This window comes from Felis catus, chromosome B2 (genome assembly GCF_018350175.1).
Source record: "Felis catus isolate Fca126 chromosome B2, F.catus_Fca126_mat1.0, whole genome shotgun sequence".
NCBI classification, from domain to species: Eukaryota; Metazoa; Chordata; class Mammalia; order Carnivora; family Felidae; genus Felis; species Felis catus.
In genome coordinates, this window is record NC_058372.1 from 102600741 (window position 1) to 102622122 (window position 21382).

Genomic DNA, 21382 nt, shown 5'->3' on the forward strand with positions numbered 1-21382 from the left:
CACGCTATTCTGACTGCACACACTCACCACTCACTGAGGGGTTTAGCTGGAAAGTCAACCGCCGAGCCACAAAATGCAAACATTTCCAGGCACTGTTTTGATGAAACAACTTGTTGGGTGGGTTCGATTTCAACTCAAAGGGCTTGCCAACTGTGCCCATATGCACAGATTTACACATCTTGCCAGACCTTTTATGTGGTTATGATGACAAAGCCATTAAGGTGTCATTTAAATTCTGTTCCAAAGCTGCAGATTTAAAGCAACCACTATCCTGAGGACAAAAATACTCTATTAGACAATCTTACTTGAATCTTTTCACAATTCCTACATGGTTATATATATATACGTACATAGTGTATACATGGTTGTAATTATACAATTACATAAAGTTATGTATTTATAGTTTCTTCACTTCCACGTTAATGGAAACAATGGAAATGAAGGAACAGTCAGGGTTCAAAGCGTTGCATGACAAGATTGCATTTTTGAGAAGAGAGAAGCCATGTGGAATAGTAGAAATGTGAGTGGTTTATATCTATTGAGCCCACAAAGTACTTTACGTGACTCATCTCCTTTAATCTCAACAGTCCTCTGATGTTGGCAACATTATCATCTGCATTTTACATATGAGGAAATTGAGACTTAGCAAGTTGAAGGTGTCCAAGGTCACACAGATAGTAAGTAGCAGAACTGGGGATTTGAATTTAGGCAATCTGACTCCAGAGGTCACGTTCTTAATTGCTATTCTTTAATACCTTGTTTAGTATCAGCAAATCCATTCACGGATGGCCCTATCACTAACCAGGACAAAATGGGACTCCCCCCACAGTTCCCATTAAAATGAGATGGTTTTCTATGCCAAGGTTAAACAAAACAAAAAAGCATATTTTCATTTTGTTATCTGAATAACTAAGCAGTTCTAGTTTCAGTGACAAATGTCCTTGACATTTACTCAAATATGTATTGGTTTGAATAATTTTCTTTAGAAAATAAATAATACTCAAAACCTCAGTGTTTAAAATTTTGATTCCTTTGGAAAGGAGGAAACTTGGTTGAAAGATTCGGAGCCTTTCAATAGGTATGAAGGTTTGAAAGAATAATGCCATTTCCTGATGAGCTGGGAGTGAGCTGGAATCCACACAGACCATGCCGACGAAGCAGGGAATCGGATGCCTTGATCTGGCTTAGGGTGAGATGGTATTATGTGATTCCTGTTAAGAATCAACTACTGAACTGTCTTAAAAAAATTTTTTTTAATGTTTATTTATTTTTGAGAGAGAGAGAGAGAAAGAGAGAGAGTGTGTGAGTGGGGAGGGGCAGAGAGAGAGGGAGACACTGAGTCTGAAGTAGGATCCAGGCTCTGAGCTGTCTGTACAGAGCCTGACGCGGGACTCAAACCCACAAACCGTGAGATCATGACCTGAGCTGAAGTTGGACGCTGAACCGACTGAGCCACCCAGGCGCCTCATGACTTTCTTATGTTGCGTCCAAATTATTAGGAAATGCACATGAGTACCACTTTTGGATTACGCTTTTCTATGTATTGCATTTATTTACATATAAAATATAAAAAGAGAATTTATAATGTCCATGTCAATCCATATAGAATTGCTATTATTATTAACTCTGTGTATTTACAACCTGACTTCCTTCTTATGTCTCTGTGCGTTACTTCCCCAAATAGACTGAAAGCGCTTTGCGGGAAGAAATGGCATTTGCTATTTCTTTGTTACCCTTTTGAAACCAGTTCTACTTTCTACAGTAAGTGATTTATTATGCAAGTCTGAGCTCTAGACAAAAATGTGTAAGTGCAAATGCTCATTCACAATAAATTTGGTGCCTCAAGGCACGATTTCTAGCTTATAAGTATTTGGATATTATATTACATGATATTGTCTGTCAAACCATACTTTCAATCACATTACTTTATTCTTACCAATTTACATAATGTGTGAAAAGACAATGAAAGGCAAAGGTATATTCAATTTTATTCAGCTCAAGTGGCAAACTAAGACACTCTGATCACCTAGATTTACATAAAAGGGAAGTCTGGCCCACTAATTCCCTTGGTTATCAGAGAGCAATTCACCTATGAAGTGATTAAAAATGGGGGAAAAAATGTTCCTTTGGGAAACGAATATGCAGAAAATGTGATGCCTTCTAAATCACATAAATATTCATGGAAGGGGGGAGAGGAAAAAAAGGGACAGAAATTTCCAAAGACATCACTAAGGGCTTCAGACAAAATGAATTCAATCAATCAAAAATAAGCATAAATCAGTTATTTTCAGTTTTCCTCCTCATTGGTAATCTGAAATACGTTAGCCTTGTATTTTCTTAAACATCTGTTCTGTTATTGTTGAAAATAATAAACAATTAGCCTAAAATGCCTAATGTTAGAATGTTAATAATTAGCCATCACATTAATAAGAACCAGATGTAGTTTTAAATTATAATTTTCAATTAACTTTTCTTACTACAGAAGACTTTAATTGAACTGTGTTTCGAATATTGGAATAGATAGAAAGTCCAGTTTTTAGTGTCTTAGTCTTATAGGATTTACAAGTGCACAATAGCAAGTAAAAATTGGTCAGACCGTACGGTGAACTTCATTCACTATCAGACAAAACCATCAAAACCTTGGTAAGTTCACAAGTACTCATTAAGTCGGCTGGACCCCAGGTATTTACAGCTGTTTTCCATAATCATCATCATCAATCATTTAGAGCCACACACCTAATGTTACACATACTTTTTAATTCACTTAAGATTTAAATTATATTAGTTCAATAAATAATATGCCTGGAAATACATATGAAAATTCTCTTCTGTCAATGAGAAAGCCCAACTTTGTCCTTATAAAGCCATGGTTATGTCGTTCACTGCAAGCAAATTTAGAATCCATTTCTAAGCACAGAATGTACAACATTTTAAGCTGTATTGTAATGCTTAAACTAGAAGCTGTCTGAGGAAATTAATTGATAGTGATTTAATTGTTTTTTTTCTTTGGTTTTTTTTCTGGCATATAAAACTCCCTGGTCTTAGCAGTTTTTTACACTTTTCTTTTTGTGTTTTGAATATACTGCCTCTCTGCTCTATTAAATCTACTAAAATTATTTTCCAATGAGTTACATAATCTTCCCTTCTGAGGATTCAGACAGCTCTCACAGGAGCCTGTATCATTTCCTAAGGACGCCAAGGGACCCAGGGCCCAGATGTTACTTAAGCTGCTTTCTAAACTCAGCATTTTACTATTTATAACTTTCTCCTTCCACAATTCCTTGAAAACTAATACAGTTGCATTTCATTTGTGTTGTATCTACTGATGAATGGGTAAGTTAATTTCATGGCTTCATAAATAATTTCATTTATTTTTCAAAGAAAGAAATCTCAAAAGATCATTCTAAATTTTTTTTTTTTTAAAGGTAATTCTGGTAGTGCTGAAGAGGTTATCAAATAAGCAAGACCATTCTGGGAGTGCAGACACACTATTAAGATTACTTTGTGGAATTCAAAGGTATCAGCACAACTCCTTGTTTTAAAAGAAACATTATTTTAATAATAAGCAATGGAAAATCTCGGATAGAGGGATGTACCTGGAAACATACTCTACTGGGATTTTAAAGGATGTATTCCTGTCCCAGTGTTACCACTAACTGGCCTCCTAGAACTGCACATACCATTTAACCTGCACAAATTAAATACCCTCTGTGGGACTCAGTTTTCACATCTGCAAAATATAAGCAGTTGGAAGACAATTTCTGGGATCACTTCCAGTTCCAGGAGGCTGTGATGCTATAGCATTGGTAGCACATGATGATCAACATGAAAAGAATTCTTTTTTTTAATGTTTATTTATTTTGAGAGAGAGAAAGACACGGTGTGAGCTGGGGAGGGGCAGAGAAGGAGGGAGATACAGAATTTGAAGCAGGCCCCAGGCTCTGAGCTGTCAGCACAGAGCCTGACACTGGGCTTGAACTCACGAACCGAACCGTGAGATCATGAGCCGAACTGAAGTCGAATGCTTTACCGACTGAGCCACCCAGGTGCCCCATAAAAATAGTTCTTAAAGTGGCATCACAATATGAATAAATTCAAAATGACTCTAGGTTGTTTAAAAAAAAATTTAAACATTTATTTATTTTTGAGAGACAGAGCATGAGTGGGGGAGGGGCAGAGAAGGGGGGGAGCACAGAATCCAAAGCAGGCTCCAGGCTCTGAGCTGTGAGCACAGAGCCGGACGCGGGGCTCGAATTCACCGACCGCGAGATCATGACCTGAGCCGAAGTTGAAGGCTTAACTGACTGAGCCACGCAGGCTCCCCTAGGTTGTTTTTTGTTTTTGTTTTTGTTTTTGTTTTTGTTTTTGTTTTTTAATGTGTACTCAAATGCAGAGTTCAGTCCTCATTTTTCTGATAATCAAGAATCTTATCTCAAGGGTCCTAACTACTTTCAAAATCCAGATTAATTCTAAAAGTTAATATATTCTTATGGGATGTTTAGACCTTTTTGAACTAATTTGGCATCGCTTAACATCACTGACAAGGATTATGGCTATAGTCATGCCATAATTTAAAACTACTCCATAAATTATAAAGTCTCAGGACAAAGGGAAACATTTAAATTTAAGATCATTTTTTATTCTTCACGGTTTGACCCCCCTGGAAATTCACAGTACTACTTGGAGAGCACTTGTTAATTAGATCACCTGTAATAAAACCAAGCAAAGAACTCTAAAGCTAAAACTTAGAAAACACATGAAGTTGATTGCTTTAATTTGGGTAAACTCTAAGGTAATTATCTCAAGCATGAATGTCAATGTATGGGAGCTTGTCATTAAAATAAGAACATTTGGAAATGTCATGTAATAATGATTCTACCCTCCAAGTCCAATCCACATATTCTGATTTTAAGACAGCCAGACTGGGGGCTCCTGGGTGGCTCAGTGGGTTAAGCATCTGACTTTGGCTCAGATCATGATCTCATGGTTTGTGAGTTCAAGCCCCACATGGGGTGAGCTCGAGCCCCCCTTTGGTAAAACATGAGCCCCACCCCACCTGGGGTGAGCCCTGCTTCTCTCTCCTTCTCTCCATCTCTGCCCCCCACTCACTTGCGCCCCACCCGCCCCCTCCCTCTCAAAAGGAAAGACAAGACAGCCAGACTGAACGTAGAAAAACGTCTGCCAGAGGAGCGGGTCCTGGTACAACAGTATCAGATCAGCTCCTACTGCCCTGCATCCCATCACTCTCTCCCTGCCTGTCTTACTTCGTTCTCTTTCTTTCATGCCTTTTTGTTGTCTATAGCATTATGTAATTCACTTACTTGTTATGATTAATTTTTATTGTCTGCATGTCCCCCCGCCAAATGGCCACGTTTTGTTCGCGGACACGTCTCAAGTCCTAGAACATCCTGGCACTTAGTAGTTACTACCCGCATACTTGTTGAATGAATGAAGAAATGAAGTTTACACCGGGTTATCACGTATCCAGGTATGGGTCTTGATTCTCGGCTGGAATCACACTACTATGCATAAAAAACGAATACATTTCAAGCCAGTACAGTTTATAAATTACCTATCGGGCTTAGATAGACCTTTGCTTCCCTTGTACAAATCGATCCTTACATTTGGCAATACTGAGCAGGCACAATGGAAATGGAGGTGTCGTGGCCTGGCATACATACCTTACTCATGAACGAGGATGAGTTAATGGAAGAGCAAACAGAATTACCTGAGCAAGCGCACGAAGACAGAGCGGCTTGCGGTTGTAAAACATCGGCTCAGGCACCATCTCACCTGACTTGATGAATGAAACTACCATCTAGAATGTTCTTCTTACTCAAAGGATAAGACCAAAACCTTAGTAACCTACTTTATGGTAATGTGTGATTTCTGTAGTTTAACTTGCATTTGTTACAGACTTGGTTTTTCTACCGTCAGCAGACAAAGGATGAGATTTGAGCCATGTTTACTTTTTCTTTCTTTTTTTTTTTTTTTAAAGAAGGGATTATCTTGATATGCAGGTTTTTAATGTTTATTTCTGCGACAGAGACAGGGCATGAGTGCGGGAGGGGCAGAGAGAGAGAGGGAGACACAGAATCGGAAGCAGGCTCCAGGCTCCGAGCTGTCAGCACAGAGCCTGACGCGGGGCTCGAACTCACGGACCGCGAGATCTTGACCTGAGCTGAAGTCGGCCGCTCAACCGACTGAGCCACCCAGGCGCCCCTACTTTTTCAAACAAAAGTGAGGGGATTCTGGCCCATGTGGTTGAGGCCTAGTAGGACCGAAAGAAATTAAACTAGAGAGAATTTATGTAAATTAGAAAAACTGTGCTACCTAGGAATAAAATGCTATTCTGAAATATAATAGCTTCATTTAAATTTCTTTTTGCTGAAGTAATAGATCATAAAGGCCAATGTATTAAATTTTTAGTTTTGAATATTTTTCTCTTTTTATTTTAATAGGAGTGTCACCCACTAGCATACATGACATTTCTTCACAATTTTAGGTCAGAAAAAAAAAAATAAGCTTTTTCCCCTCATAATTTTTCATGCTCTGCCAAGTCTGCCATCATAAACCACTTTGCATTGTATTACATTAGAAAAGCAATTCAACTATTCCATTTCACTTGTGAGGCTAAGCGGCTTTGCATGATAACTAAGTTGAGTTGATGGGACTATGCTTGAAGGGCGTGGTAACTTAGAACTAAAGTTACCTAGTTGTTTCCTTACTGAACTTAGGAATCTGCAAAATGAGGGCAGCAAGGATTACAATCTGCATTCCTAAGCAGAATGAAAATTTTGGCTCAGCAGAAACCTCTTAACTGCAAAAACTCTGAAACTATATCCCGCTGCTAAAAATACCTGTCAGTGGGGAGCATCTCGGTGACTCAATTGGTTAAGAGTCCCACTTCAGTTCAGGTCATGAACTTAGGGTTCGTGGGTTCAAGCCCTGCATCGGGCTCTGCGCTGACAGTTTGGAACCTGGAATCCGCTTGGGATTCTGTGTCTCCTTCTGTCTCTGCCCTTTCCCCGCTCGCACTGTCTCTCCCTCTCTCTCAAAAATAAATAAATGTTTAAAAAAACCAAAAAAAAACCCAACAGGGGCGTCTGGATAGCTCAGTTGGTTAAGCGTCCAATTCTTGATTTTGGCTCAGGTCATGATCTCAAGGTTTGTGAGTTTGAGCCCTGCATCAGGCTCTGCACTGACAGTGTGGAGCCTGCATGGTATTCTCTCTCTCTCTCTCTCTCTCTCTCTCTCTCTCTCTCTCTCTCTCTTGCCCCTCCCCTGCCGGTGCTGTCTCTGTCTCTCTCAAAATAAAAATAAACTTAAAAGAAAATAAATAAACTTAGAAAAAGAAAAGAATGCCTGTCGGGGTTGGGCGGGGGGGCGGGGGGGGAGTCTGAACAGTCCATTTTCTTTCAAATCAAATAAGTTTAATGTATATGTTTAGTGGAATCTATGGTTTGTGTTTTCTTCCTATGAGAAGCAACTTGTAACTCCTTTGTGCTGATAATGAAAAAAAAAATCGCCCTCAGTCAAGTACTTAATTTTTGGTTAATAGGTAGTTTTGTTTTGATACAGAAATATTTTCCCTTGAAAATAAATTTCAATATAAGTGTTTTGCTTTATAGCAGAGAATATTACTTTTTGGACTAAAATATGGACTATGGCTATTTCTTGAGATGTTTTCAGAAGTTAGGTTTATTTTCTGAACAAACTTCTATGATAGCTCTTAAAGCTACTATTTATTTATGACTGTATGCCTTCATTATATGAGTATCCACTATAAAGTCCCTCTTTTGTCTTAATTAATGTTTTTTGGCCCCAAATTTCACCTTTTCTGGTTTTTCTTTAAAAATTTTAAAGATTTTATTCTTAAGCCATCACTACACCCAACATGGGGCTCAAACCCACAACCCCAAGATCAAGAGCTGTGTGCTCCACCGACTGAACCAGCCAGGTGCCCCTAAATTTTACCTTTTCTGGTAGTAAAATTCGAACTCCTAAAATATTTAGGCTGTATTCACCTACCCTTTCATTTTAAAAAATTTTAATAACTTTGTTTTGGTCTCATCCTTGTATTCAAGCTTATAATTTGCTTCTGCACTGTGATCTAATCGAAAAGAATTTCTTTCGGGGTGCCTGGGCGGCTCAGTTGGTCGAGTGTCCGACATCAGCTCAGATCATGATCTCACACTTTGTGAGCTCGAGCCCCGCATCGGGCTTGCTGCCGTCAGCACAGAGCTTGCATTGGATCTTCTGTTCCCCTCTCTCTCTATCCCTCCCCAGCTCCCACTCATGCTCTCTCTCTCAAAAATAAATAAAACATTAAAAAATGTCTAAAAAGAATTTCTTTTAAACAAATCAATGCATTTCTTTACATTTATTAATATGAAAGATACGACAGGGACATTCTTCCATAATATTTTAAGTTTTCTGCTAAAGGTTTTGAAAATCAGTCACTATATGGTCTGTTCACCTTGTTTGATATTTATATGTAGCTTCTTAAGCATATTTAATAGGGTGCACATTTACTTCTAATTTATGACTTTGCTAAGTTCATGTAATACATATATATGTGAAGTCAGTAACTTCATATAATAATTTTGATCTTCTGTATCTTTAGAATATTGACCATTTCTCTATTATGAGCACAGAAAAAGCATTTTTTCCCCTCTTTCTTCCCCCATTCTTTGTGACCTAATGTTGGACATCACTTTCTTAGTGCCTTGTTTTCCTACTCTGTAATACTTCTAGAACTTGCTTTGTCAGGTGGAAATGGTACCCACCAATCCCTAGATATTAAGAGTAAAGCCAATATACCACTTACTCCTGTCACATCCTCCTAATTCTTGTTGGTTGCTTTAGATCTATAGGGAGTTTTGCTGGTATGATCTGTGTGCCACCCTCATCTACATACGTATTTCAGATTTACTTTTAGGGTTAAACTGGTCAATGCTCACAATCAGTTCTTTTGCAGTTGTTGCCATGGTCACTTCTAGGTTTGATGGAATTTGTCCTCCAACAGTGACCTCCAGGAGGGCTCATTGATAACAGCACTTCCTGAGTTCCTCTCTGCTCAGTATATTTGCTTCTAGCTTTTATACCATGAAAGGCAGTTGGCAGGTCATATAACCCTTGGGATCCACTTTCTTTCCTATGATGACAGCGAATTCATGATCTCCCAAGGCATCTTATTCCATTGTTAGATATCTCAACTGTTATTAGATGAGTTTTGTTTCCTTTTTTAACTTTTGCCAAAACTGGTCTCCTTGAATACTTCCGATGGAGCAAGCCTATAGTCTCTACCACATAAACCCCCAGCGTAGGCCAAAAGTACCACGTCGTTCATTGAAAGTGAGTTCTTAAGGCCAAAATGTCTCCAAAGTACCTTTTAGTAGACTTACTGATTTATTTACTTATTATTTTTTTAATGTTTTTTTATTTTTGAAAGAGAGAGAGAGAGAGAGACAGAGCATGAGCGGGGGAGGAGCAGAGAGAGAGGGAGACACAGAATTCGAAGCAGGCTCCAGGCTCTATGCTGTCAGCACAGTGCCCAACGCGGGGCTCGAACTCATGAACCGCGAGATCATGACCTGAGCCGAAGTCGGATGCTCAACCGACTGGGCCACCCAGGCGCCCCAAGACTTAATGATTTGTTATTCAGTCAGCTCAAGTCATTGCATATTCCTTGCCGTCCTGTGCCTTCCCCATAGTGTTTTTTAAAGCACTATGAGTTATCATTTCAGAGCTGGAAGGGGACACTAGGATCATCAACAACAAAGGCCTTATTTTAGGATGAAGAAACTGAAGCCCAAGGAGAGGAAAAGAGAGTTCTCCAAGGTCATGCCCCTACTAGGAAGCTGAGTCCGATCTTGAACCCCAGCGATCCCAGGCAAAGGTTCTTTTCATTTCACTGAGTCCTTAAAAAAATACAATGATCATTTTTTTGTGTGTGGTGAGAACATTTAAGATCTGCTCTCTTAATCATGGGAGCTGATGGATATGTTAACTAACCTTATTGTGGTAATCATTTTGCAATATATACGTGTATCAAATCATCATACTGTACACGTTAAATTTATATAATGTTATATGTCAATTATATCTCAATAAAGCTGAAAAAAATACAATGACCAAAAGCATTTCATTGCACTTAAAGGACTCAACATGTGCCCCATGACATAAGAGAATCTACCTAACGTCTGCTTGAAAATGATCATTTCTTTTCTTATTCCAACTATGTACGGAATGACTCATGCAGGATAGCTGTATTAGAGAATTTTCAGTGGGCCTGTTTTTCGTTTACATAAATTGTCACTTTCATTTTCTGTTTCTTGAAACTGAGAAACTTCAGATAAATGTAGATTCAGTTTTCCTACCCCAAACTCTCTAAACCATCATTTTGAAATCAAATTACACAGCTTATGCTTAAAACATAAGGGCCAGATTCTATCTTCAAATATACCACCCACTCTCTAACAGCAGAATTTGGCCCTAAAAACCCATTAACAAATATTGTCATTAAACTAAAGAGCTAATTACTTTGGATTCAGACAGAATGAACAAAAATCATAGGCCAACCACAGCTGGTAGTAATAATGGTGAGACTAACCGTATGTTACGCTGGAGATTTAAAGAACAAAGACATATTAACACTAATGTAACCAAACATATAAAATTATCCTCCAAATGGAGCAAGCTATTATAGTTAGAAAATTCCTGAACCGCACATTGGAATTATCTGATTCAAGAAATAAAGGATATTTCTAAGGAATTAACTGTCATAATCTGAAGTTATCAGTGTTTAATGAAGAGGGAAAATTGAAAATTTTAGTTTAGTACAATATCCACAAATGAACAGTTATATCTAAAAATCATTTTGCTCTAATTGTAAGTAATATTCTCGTATTTAAATCAGTTTAATACCATAAGATCAAGAGCCTTCCTTTAAGACTATTTTATTTTATTTTTTTCTTCTTTTTTTAAAAAAAAAATTTTTTTTAATGTTTATTTTTGAGACAGAGAGAGACAGAGCATGAACGGGGGAGGGTCAGAGAGAGAGGGAGACACAGAATCTGAAGCAGGCTCCAGGCTCTGAGCTGTCAGCACAGAGTCCGGCTCAGGGCTCGAACTCACGGACCGTGAGATCATGACCTGAGCCGAAGTCGGACACTTAACCGACTGAGCCACCCAGGTACCCACCCCCCCTTTAAGACTATTTTATTTATTTATTTATTTATTTATTTATTTATTTATTTTTTAATTTTATTTAAAAAAAATTTTTTTTTTCAACGTTTATTTATTTTTGAGACAGAGAGAGACAGAGCATGAACGGGGGAGGGGCAGAGAGAGAGGGAGACACAGAATCGGAAACAGGCTCCAGGCTCTGAGCCATCAGCCCAGAGCCCGACGCGGGGCTCGAACTCACGGACCGCGAGATCATGACCTGGCTGAAGTCGGACGCTTAACCGACTGCGCCACCCAGGCGCCCCCTTTAAGACTATTTTAAACAAACATTTTCAGGACTACCTTACAGTTCTACAAAAGTAAATTTCCACATAACTGAACATTTTCCCAGCCCTTGAAAAATATTTTTAAATTACATTAATAATCCATACTTAGAAACAGTTTTACATACCCTGAGAAGCAATACAAATCAACCATAGTTTATCAGTTGAGTATAACCATTAAAAATATTTTGATATATATCATTCCAATTTTCTTCCTACGCATCTGTTGTTGTTTTTTAAATAAAAATGGGACCACATCATAATATGGTTTGTAACTTGTTGTTTTCATTTATAGCACATTATGAGCATTTCCCACACATCAAAAATTATACTTTACTACATAAATGTTCATGACTTTCCAACTTCTTAAATTGAGAATAATAAATACATTTTAATCTTTTTGGGTATTTCACAAATATCAATATTATACTATTTCATAATAACCCTAACACTCCCAGAGATTCTTACATAGCTAAATCTCCTTTCTCCTATATCGTGAATGGTCCCAGATGGCTCTACTATCCTAAGCTGTATTTTAACGTTTATTTATTTTTGGGACAGAGAGAGACAGAGCATGAATGGGGGAGGGGCAGAGAGAGAGGGAGACACAGAATCGGAAACAGGCTCCAGGCTCCGAGCCATCAGCCCTGAGCCTGATGCGGGGCTCGAACTCACGGACCGCGAGATCGTGACCTGGCTGAAGTCGGATGCTTAACCGACTGCGCCACCCAGGCGCCCCCCTAAGCTGTATTTTACTCTGAGCTCTTTTTCTCCTTCAACATCAGATTTCCATATAAAGCTGACCAAACCTGAGGTAGACCTCAATTGGCTGTTTTCATTTTTAAATGAATGACATGAAAGATAATCTACTGACAACTAAAAGAATTGATGATTTTAAGTTCAATGACATAATAAGTACTCAGGTATTGTCTTCACCTCTTCAACCTTCATCTTGGATGAAAATTTCCTTCTAGCCTTCCTTACCCAAGAAATCATTACTGAAAAACACTTGCTTAGTTTCACTCGTTAAAAAATCATAGCTCTCCAGATTGATGATTCCTGCTCTTTGTATTAACCTTCTATGCAGCAAGTTTGGAAGAGAAAAAAATGTTATTATACATGAGGGGCCAGACTAGAAGATCTTAATGGTCCATTTCTGTTCTAAAACTTTATGTTTCTATGCTTCAATATAGTTTCTAGGGGCGCCTGGGTGGCTCAGTCAGTTGAGCGTCTGACTTCAGCTCAGGTCATGATCTTGTGGTTGAGGAGTTCGAGCCTCACGTCGGGCTCTGTGCTGACTGCTCGGAGCCTGGAGCCTGGAGCCTGCTTCGGATTCTGTCTCCCTCTCTCTCTCTCTGCCCCTCCCCCGCTCATGCTCTGTCTCTCTCTGTCTCAGAAATAAACATTAAAAATTTTTTTTAAAAGTTTCTATAATTTATCCTTTTGTTGTTATATTTTACTTCCTGTGTCTGGAGGTTGTCTCACTCAGGTTCCCTGAAACTACATTGTAAGTTTTCTTTAGGGAGCCACAACTTAAGACAAATATGCCAATGATAATGAACGTGACTCACTCGAGGACACAATTTCATTCTCTCTCCATCTGCTCTTCTGAGAAGGAAAAAAAGGAAAAGAACACAAAAAAGAAAAAGCAGAAGCGTAGTTTCTATTTTTCTCTGAAATAAAAATATTACAGAAGATTGGCGCTAAAAGCTTTATTAAATCTTAGTTGAGAACTTCATTGAACTTGTATAGTACATATTTGAGGATTTTACAATTTGGGGACTATTTTAGGATTTTATCATCAGATATGGCGATGAGAGCATTGCCTATTGAGAACAATACTGACAACAAATGTAAAAATTCATGATTACAGTTGATCTAATTCTGTAAATCTTTAGATTACTTGAAAAAAGTGCTACCTTGTTTAACCACGTCTATATTCATTTTCTTTGTGTAATACTAATAGCTAATATGTGTAGCTAATTGCCACTATAGGGATATACTTTTTTTTTATTAAGGGTTTATTTTTGCCACTTGATATTTTACCGACAAGAAACTGTATACAATATGAACATGTGCACACAGAGACTTATAGGGTGAAAAAAAATGAAATTCAATCAAACGATTTTAATTAAAAACTTCACTCTTCACTGCGAAAATAATATCATGTTGTACCTTTAAGGAATCATCACACTTCCTGTTCTGAATATGTCTCTACTAATCACTTTTATCACCGGAGTAAGAAAACCAAACTTTTCATTAACTTAAAATTGCACACAGTAAAGATGAAGTTGCTAAATGAGATCAAGAAATATAATAAAATGATATTCAATAAATGTGCGTATAACCTGTGTTAAGGTAGCACATGACTTAGAAGTTTTTATGTGCAAAGGAAAATGAGTAGCTGATGATGTGTTAAGCAAATCTGTTCTTTTGAAAAATCTAAGGCTGAGTTTCCCAAGGTAAGAGGAAAAGAAAATAAACTTCAAAAATAAAGAAACGCTTAGCCAATCCTGGTAATAACTCATTATTCCTATCTTCTGAGATGGTTCTTAGAATTGATCCACTAAGCATAAACATCTGAATAAATTAAAACATTACAGAGAACGGAGAACCGGTTAAAGACAGCAAGCTTACTCTGAAAGCAAGATAGGGAGCCCTGGGACCTAGCCCATGATGCTGAACTTGAAAAAGAAGTATTAAAAGAGAACTAACAATTCAATTTGGGGGTGGGGGGGTCACAAAAAGAGCACTAATTGAGCACCTCTGTGCTAAATGTGCCTTCCTTATTTATCCTTGTAGCCAAAGGAAACGGTATAAAACCCAATTTAATATAAAGTTTGAAAATTAGAAGCATATATATTTTTTTAATATTCATTTTTGAGAGAGAGACAGAGTGTGAGTGGGGGAGAGGCAGAGAGAGAGGGAGACACAGAAGCCCAAACAGGCTCCAGGCTCTGAGCTGTCAGCCCAGAGCCCGACGTGAGGCTCAAACCCACGGACTGCAAGATCATGACCTGAGCCGAAGTCTGATGCAAAACAGACTGAGCCACCCAGGCGCCCAGAAGCATATTATTTTGAGTGCCAACTTCAGCATTTCCCAAAGGCCCAAGACGCACATTCATCAGGATCATTTTGACGTGAGTAAATAAAAATTCAGATTGTTGGGTCACATCTGAGATCCAGTCAATCTAACTCTCTGTGAAGTATACCCAGGTATCAGAATTTTACAGACCCTCTCCCCACCCAGTGACTCTCACACACATTACAATTTGAGAACCACTGTGATTATCGTGATGTTTTTGTGTGAAACTGAGTATCAGTTATCAAGAATACCACTTGTATTTACATTTACACGACATATACCAACTTTCAAACTTTGTGTTTGATTTTCCTTTTTTTGCTATGGAATTGCACATAGACGGCTATTTTCCTAATATTCAATAACCGCTTTTACTTTTATATATTTTGTTAAATATAGTAAATATTCACTTTTGACGTAATTAAGAGCTACACAGCCACGTGAGTGACTTCCAAAATCCACTTACCTTCAAATCCTTATGCTTATTCAGAAAAGTCTGAGCACGTACGGTGGAAAGTTTTAAGAATAAATGCAGCGGACTCTCTAATCTCCACGTATTTCAAAGCTGGCCAGGGAGACTCCGGAAGTGGACACCAGAAACGCCATTGACAAGGTTAGGTACCAGTGCTGGAGCCTCCGGGTACCTGATTATCTCTGGACAGAACAGAAAAACAAGTAGTCGGTCACCTGAAATTCATAGAGAATCTGCTACGGAGAAGGTTATTTTCAGTAAACTGGCAGTGTTACTAAATTTAAACTTGGCCTGGGTTTGCAGCTCCCTGATTTAGCACAGTTGTCATTTAAAATTTCATGTCATTGTGAAGTCAGGATTGCATGATGCTGCTGTCTGCAGAGGATTCTGGTGGAATTCATACTGCTTTCATTGACCATTTCGTCTAAACGCTGCATCAAGTGGTATTACTAATTTTATCTTTGATGTGCAGATGCCAGATTTTGGCACTGGATTTCTTTCTAAGTCAAGGTTGATGAGCTCTGTTGGAAATATATCCTTACATGAGACTCTATCACACCCCACAAAAGATAAAATGTGATACTTATACAAAATCCCAACGGAATCATCTGGTGCTTCTGCTATATTTTCTTTCACATGGTAATGCTTGCCAAGATAACTAGACATAAACAAAAATAATATCCTTTCTAGTCAATCTGTGTTGCCTACTTAGGGAAACCAAAATTCTAGCATCTTTGCTGAGTAAGTTAAGCAGACGTTGGTAGTGGCTAATGGAAAAAGGGAAGAAAACATCTATTTTTAAAACTGGTAACAGATCGTGAAAATATTCTCCTCAAGGGTAGAGAAAGCAACACACACAGATAAGTACAAAGTCAAATACAAAATGACAAGAGTGTAATACACACGTCAGCACAGACTATACCGTAAAACAACAGTTTTTTCATGGAAGATTCTAATGCTTGGCCACCCCAAAACCATGCTCAACTTTCTTCTTCCTTTCTATGTCTCATACATAGAGAACAGAAAATCAAATCAAATGTTCACTTTCCCAGTCTTCCAACTGCTAAGAATGGTTACGTGATTCCGTTCTGGCCCGTGAGCTGTAAGAAGCATGCTGGGCAAGAAATGCAGGCAGTATTTTATTGTATTGATGAATAGAAAGATTCCTGTCCCACTTCTCTATTCCACACAACTGCCTGCCTGGAATGAGGATGTGCTACTTGGAGGTAAAGCAGTCATCTTGTCACCACGATGTAAAACACTACGAACATCTAGAAAATCACAAAGATGTCGGTCCTGCTACGGACAAGCAGCTGAATCAACACTACCAACTGCTTCCTCTGGAATTCTTCTTGTTTCACTCATTGGGTTTTCTGGTGCTTGCTAACGGAATCACTGCAGGTTGACAAAGTGTTCCAAAAACGTTTGCTAGAAAGTAAATGCCACTGATGTAACTGTAGGGATATCTATCTTTTTTACATTATAATCTGCAAGTTCTTATTCTGTGGAGTCAAAGACAGGCTTCATTCTGACAGAGGTTGGAACTTGGCTTCTTTTTCACTTCTAGGAAAGCTGTGCATGTGGGGAATAACGGGTCACGGGATGACGGTAACTAATTAAAACAAAATGAAATGGAAAGACTCATTTAGAAATGGGTTTGGAAGAAGAGGGTGCAGTATCATGGTTTTAAAAAGGATCTCATCTTTGCTATAAGCCAAAGCTATCACATTGGTTGAAATCTCAGTGTAAGAGTCTGAAAGTCCATAGCAAAATTAGTTCTTATTATCTTGTGAACTGTGGATTCTTTGAAATATTGTTCCATCCATCACTTCATGATATCTTCTCTATCAACATTTTTTTTTAATGTTTATCTATTTTTGAGAGAAGGAGACATCACTTGGCAGAGAGAGAGAAGGACAGAGGATCCAAAGTGAACTCCGTGCTAACAAGCAGAGAGCCCTATGAGGGTCTCGAACTCACAAACTGTGAGATCGTGACCTGAGCTGAAGTTGGACGCTTAACCAACTGAGCCACCCAGGTGCCCCTTTATCAACACTTCTTACTCGATCGCAGTTTAGGCTTTCACTATCTCTTTCCTAGACTGTTGTCGTAGACTTTTAACAGATTCTTGTTTTCCTTTTTCTTAAACATTCCAGTATGTCCTATAGTTGCTTTAAGACTCAACTTCTTAAAACATTTCATTAGATCCCTCTTCTGTTCAAAATATAAGAGCTCTTTTTGGTCTATTGGATTAAGTCCAAGGTCCTTAACTTGGCATTTCAGTCTCCCTATATACGTTCTTCTAGCCTATCCTCCTTCCCTAACACTCTACATGGCTTGGTGGGAGGATTTGTCTCCAGTCCAGAGATGCACCTTAAGTAGCTTAAGATAACCTATGTATCTCAATTTTTACCTACAATATTAAGGATAAGCACATGGCCTTAAGACGTTAATGATCTCCATTCTGGGGTTTTCTTTGACCTTTACATACAGGTTGTATGTAAAAGAACAACTTGTTTTTCTTGCTGGACATTGGCATGTGAACATATAACGTTTGGAACTACTGGCAACCATCTTGAGATCATGAGAGAACTTGCCAGAGCTTAAGTCAACACCAAGGAAGTAGCTGAGAAACAGAAAAAGAGGAGCTGGGTCCTGACCATGTTGTTTCACCCCTGGGCAGAGTTTTGCTTGTAGGTGGAACACCCTGGGCTTTTCAGTTATGTGTGAAAAGTCAATCTGGGTTGGTATCCTCTGTTATTTGCAACCAAAAAGAACTTTGCAATTTATTTATGTTTTAGTGTGTCTGCCATTTCATTCATTTCTACTTCTCTCCTCTTACTTATATTCTTTTTATCCAAAAAAATTTTTAATGTTTATTTATTCTTGAGGAAAGAGCATGAGCAAGGGAGGGGCAGAGAGAGAGAGAGGAGGCACAGAATCCGAAGCAGGCTCCAGGCTCCAAGCTGGCAGCACAGAGCCTGACGTGGGGCTCGAACCCACAAACCGTGAGACCATGACCTGAGCCGAAGTCAAATGCTTAGCCCCTGTATTTTTTTTTTTTAGATCAAGTCCCCTTCTCCCATAATACATTTCCAGACTCTTCTAATTTATAATGAAAGAACCCTAAATTAAACGTCTTTATTTTTCATTGTACATACTAATAAAAGAGCTCACCAAGGTATATCATGCTATCATTTCATTATGACTCTCAAATCTTCAGTTTAACATTTTCTTCTTTTATCTCCAGACTTTTATTTCTAACTGAACAGTTGGTATCTCAGCTTGGATATAACGAAGGCTCTGCAACCTGAATTCGTCCATAACCAAACTCATAAAGACTCAGGTGTCTCAAACATAGCTTTCCCCTCATGTTTCCGGTTTTTAAAAACAGCACCATTGATATCAGTTGGAGAAGCCAGAAACCAAGATTTTCAACATCTTAAAACAAAGGAATCAGAGTGGATTTCATCCTTCTTTTCTCCTTCGGCCCCAGTACCTGATCACCAAATTCTTTAGATCTTATTTCCTAAATAATTTGTAAATCTATCTGCTTTGTCCATCTTGTCTCCACTTCCTCCTTTTCCTTCTCCTGCTCCACTACCATTGCTGCCACTCCTAAGACCTTGTCTGTTACTTGGAACGCTGTTTGGATTTTTTCTGTCTCCCATTTCACATTTTGTTTCTCTCCAGTATTTGCCTCATGGCATGTAGAGTGATCTTTTAAAACTACACAGTGGATCATGTCGATCCTTGTTTAAAAACCTTCAATGCCTTCCCGTTGTCTTAAGGGTAAAGAACAAGGCCTCACATCACCCGATCCCTGCCTGACTCACCAGCCTCATTTCTCTGGAGGACAATGATCCTTCTGTTTTTAAATACACTCATGTTTTAAAAACTCAGCATGCAGAAGAGTGCTTAGCACATAGGAGGCACTCAGTAAATATTTGTTGAATGAATAATTGCCTTGTAATAACTCTTGAACCATGAGCCACATTGTGTCATTATTTTTTTTGTATGCTTTATTTTCTGAGTTACTTATAAGTACATTGCAGATAAAGAAAAGTCATATTTCTCTGTAACCTGTAGCAGAATGCTATGTGAGTAGGAGGGGTTCAGAAGGTATTCAATTATATTACTATTGATATTTCTAGTCTGATTCCTTTTTAAAAGGTTGAAGTTCATTCTAATACAATGGATAGTTATCACTTGTCTACAGGTTAAACATGAATAAGGGGAAATTTATTATGTCAAGATAATGGAAGTACAAAAAAAAAAAAAAAGAAAATTTGTCTCTGATTACAATTCTACGGAATTTGCAGATTAATTATACAGGAGTTGTTCTTCTGCATGACATGGAAAAACTTCAGATAAGCCCTGAATTATGTGGACAGACACTGAAACATCATGTTGGCAATTTTCACTGCCATTTTTTTTCAAACATACACAAGTTTTCTTTAGAAATCTTTACCTTTGAAACATGTAAGTAAGAATTTAATACTTTAAATAACTGACAGCTAAAGTCTTTTTGGGTAGAGACTGATTATTTTGGAAAATAGTTACCCCAAGTGCAAATTAATTCTTAGTTATTGGATATTCACCTGAAAGTGTAAAAAGAATTTCAGAGATTCAAAGGTAGGTATGAAATTTTAGCCTATGCGGTAAACTGACATTACCCAAAATAAGAAAAGTATTTCTTAGGGTAGCCTACAATGAAAACACACATGAGCAGCCCCAAAGCAATGACACAGTGGGGCTAGGGCACATTCTCTAAACTGGAGGACAAGGGAAGCAAGCTTCTCGAGGGCTTCTGACTGTTAGCTGTGGCCAGATAAAGTTCTCCAAGTTGGGGAATGGGAAACAAAAGTAGGATTGAGGGGATCAAGAAGGAGGAGAGGCCAAGAAATACAAGAGTAGATAATGCAAATTTCCTGTCTGAATAAAATTCTTGAGCAGGCTTAACCTTCTGCTTCATATATATTAGTTGAAGTTTGCCTAAGGGATATTTATGCAAGAGATAATTGCCTTTGGGTTTCTATAGGCCTGTTGTTCAGTTATAAATATCTTCTAGTTTTTTTCAGGGTATTGGCTCTATTAGGGAGTTTGTAAAAATTAAAAAAAAAAAAGGAAAGAAATAAAAAGAAAGGAACATTTCTTCAAGAAATGCATTTTGAGGGGCGCCTGGGTGGCGTAGTCGGTTAAGCGTCCGACTTCAGCTAGGTCACGATCTCGCGGTCCGTGAGTTCGAGCCCCGCGTCGGGCTCTGGGTTGATGGCTCGGAGCCTGGAGCCTGTTTCCGATTCTGTGTCTCCCTCTCTGTCTGCCCCTCCCCCGTTCATGCTCTGTCTCTCTCTGTCCGAAAAATAAATAAACGTTGAAAAAAAAAAAAAAAAAAAAAAGAAATGCATTTTGAGAATCACTACAAGTAGTTGTTCTCAAAATCAGAGAGAAGGCTATTTTACAATTTTCTCCCAGGGTATTGAAAGATATTTTAGGAAACCAGTGATTCATGATTTAATATTCAACTGCTTTTCAAGCAAAATAAGAAATTCTACCAGGGTATAGTCATGATTTCCTTTAACTTAAATTCCAAGGGGTAGGTTGAAGTGACGCTGTTTATTTTGCTCCTCTTTATATAAAATAAAAGATAAGTTTAACTACATGAAGGAAGGACAGATTTTTATGCTCCTCCTCTTTACACATGCTTCTTTCCTGAATGAGGGGAAAAAAATGATTTTCAACTGTAAAGTACTTCACTTGTAAAACATTTCTGTTTTATTTGTTATTTCTTGATCTGTGGATAAGATTAGGTTGGTCCTTTGGCATGAAAATTCATACATGTCCTATAATTATAGGACAACCATTTTGTATTTCTTTAAAAATTGACTCTTTTGTTAAGAGTGTGAGATTGCCGATGGATGTCACTGCCATTCTGTAATGCTGTAGTACAGGTTTTTTAAAAACACGTGGCACAAAGACATTTACAAGAGTGCTTAAAAAAAAAAAGAATAGGAGATCGCCCATTTATGTATGCCTTATGTAGATTTTCCTCTCAATCGTGCATAAAAAACACAAAAGGTTTTATATACCTACCTCTAGCTCAAAGATTAGAACACCCTATAACAGCAATAAAAATTAAACAAGTAAAAGCCAAGCCCCACAAGACTGAAGATGATCAACCATCTGAAGATGATCAACCTTCTGCAACGTTCTCAATAAAAGAGTGTCTGAAGAGTTTGGGAACTCCCCATTCTCCATTAAGGAGATCTGGAAATAATGTCATTACTAAGAGACAGAACTGGAATGTGATTAGAG

General features: G+C 38.2%; 1 protein-coding gene across 2 annotated transcripts in view; it reads right to left on the reverse strand.

Moving 5' to 3' along the window:
- Window positions 1-15530, reverse strand: part of HS3ST5 (heparan sulfate-glucosamine 3-sulfotransferase 5) — a 153642-nt gene extending 138112 nt beyond the window's left edge. Inside the window, exon 1 of one of the 2 annotated variants that reach the window (XM_019831102.3) lies at window positions 15062-15530. The gene's annotated coding sequence lies outside the window, so the exon portion shown is untranslated. The remainder of the gene's footprint in view (window positions 1-15061) is intronic. The other variant, XM_003986477.6, reaches the window with a different exon arrangement.
- Between the last annotated feature and the right edge of the window lie 5852 nt (window positions 15531-21382).